The sequence below is a fragment of the Gekko japonicus genome, unplaced genomic scaffold (assembly GCF_001447785.1).
Source record: "Gekko japonicus isolate JY-2015 unplaced genomic scaffold, Gekko_japonicus_V1.1 scaffold1652, whole genome shotgun sequence".
Classification (NCBI taxonomy): Eukaryota; Metazoa; Chordata; class Lepidosauria; order Squamata; family Gekkonidae; genus Gekko; species Gekko japonicus.
Genome location: NW_015176501.1, coordinates 307,773 through 309,883, shown reverse-complemented (window position 1 = coordinate 309,883; position 2,111 = coordinate 307,773).

Sequence of the window (2,111 nt, the reverse complement as noted above, 5' to 3'; positions counted from 1 at the left end):
GCAATTAAGGTCTCTGCACCCAAACATCCTACTCTGGCATAGGTGTAGACTATGGGGGGCTCAGGGGCTGGAGCCCCTTCTGGAGCCCCCAGGCAACCAGTGCCAGACAATACTGAGTGCAAAACTTTCCTGCTGCTTCCTCCTTCCTTCTAGAGTCGTAGGTCATTCCCCAGCCTCCCCTATTTCCTGCTTGGGAGAGGACAGAAAGAAAGCCTTCCTTTGATTGGCTGAGGACTCCACCCCCTCCTCCTCTGGGGAGGTAGGGGGAGGAAAAGAGCCAGAGAGAGGGGAAAAAATGGAGTCAAGGAGCTCTTTTAAAAAGACTAGCAACTTCTTCCAGGTATAAGCTTTTGTTTGCCTGCAGACTTCTTCGGGGGGGGAGAGCATCCCAGAGATAGGGAGAGAGGGGGAGAGAATCACTGCCAGCAACATTTCTTGGGGGGGGGGGATGCTGAAGAGAGCTTGCCAGAGAGCCTTTTCCATTTCTAACAGATTGGGGAGGGGAAGAAACCTAACAGTCCCCATCACTCCTTGGCAAATAGAAGGGGAAGTCATGGAAGCAGTGACAGAATTCAAATTCCTGGGATCCAAGATCACTGCAGACGGTGACTGCAGCCATGAAATTAAAAGACGCCTGCTCCTTGGGAGAAAAGCTATGGCAAACCTATACAGCATAATAAAAAGTAGAGACATCACCCTCCCAACAAAAGTCCGGTCAAAGCAATGGTATTCCCAGTAGTACTGTATGGCTGCGAGAATTGGACCATAAAGAAGGCCGAGAGCTGAAGAATACATTCTTTTGATTTATGGTGCTGGAGAAGACTCTTGAGAGTCCCTTGGACTGCAAGGAGATCAAATCAGTCAATCCTAAAGAAAATCAACCGTGACTCTTCCCTGGAAGGCCAGATACCGAAGCTGAAGCTCAAATACTTTGGCTACCAAATCAGAAGGGAGCACTCACTGGAGAAGACCCTGATGCTGGGAAAGATTGAAGGTAAAAGAAGACGGGGACGGCAAAGGATAAGATGGTCAGAAAGTGTTACTGATGCAATGAACATGAAATTGAGCAAACTCCATAGGGCGGCGGAAGACAGGAGGGCCTGGTGTGGTGTGGTCCATGGGGTCGCAAAGAGTCGGACTTGACTGTGCGACTGAACAACAACAACAAACCTTCGAAGCTCCAAGGGAGAACAGTGGGGTAAAAATAAATAAATAAATACAGCTTATATTTAAGGTGATCCTAGTAAATGTCTTATCATCTGGTAATAATTTCCTTATTGTCATTGAAACACATAGCAACAAACAAGAACAAATGGGAGCTTTAATAATGAATTTTACAAAACCAGAATCAAATAGCTTTTATGCAGTTATACACCCTGTGAGTTCACCTTGAGCTATAATGTAATCCTGCCAAGTGCCCAGCTATGCAGCAGGAATTTTCCTCCTTGGCATGTGGATGCATTCAATGGACCTATCTAGACTTCTGAAGATGCGATTGTGTCCTGATTTTCTTACCTCACTGACCTGGGAGATTTGCCCCACAACCCTTGATCTGGTATGTGTGCAAATCTTGGTCAAGAGAAGCTGTAGGCATGTATGCCAGTGTTCTCTTTCTTTGTATTCAGAATTTTTTCCAGGTACATGAGGTAGTTTCTGCATGGCAAACACATTTTAAAGGAACCCGAGGAAATTTTTGACAAACATGCCAGATTTAATTCATTTAATGAACAACCTTATTGTTTTGGATTGCTATGACTTTGTTCTGGATTTGTACCTCAACAGTAAACAGATTTACTGAAAAGCAAGTCCCACTGAGGAATTTACTTTTTGAGAAGTATGTTCAGGATTAGAATTTAAGCATAATTTCTACAGCCCAGTTTTGCTGTACTGACACCAAAGACACCAGAATAGCTTAAAAGGACTGTGGATGTGAGTCCTGGACATTCTTCGATAGCTGATCTTTTAGCATGTGATAATTTATATATTTATATCAGAAGATATACAGCGACAACTAGTTTCTCTCCTCTGAGCAGCATGTTAATAAGCGATAACGAAGATAACTCCCAGTTTGATCTCTGGCTCTTAAATGGGATTCAATCAGGTATCTGTGT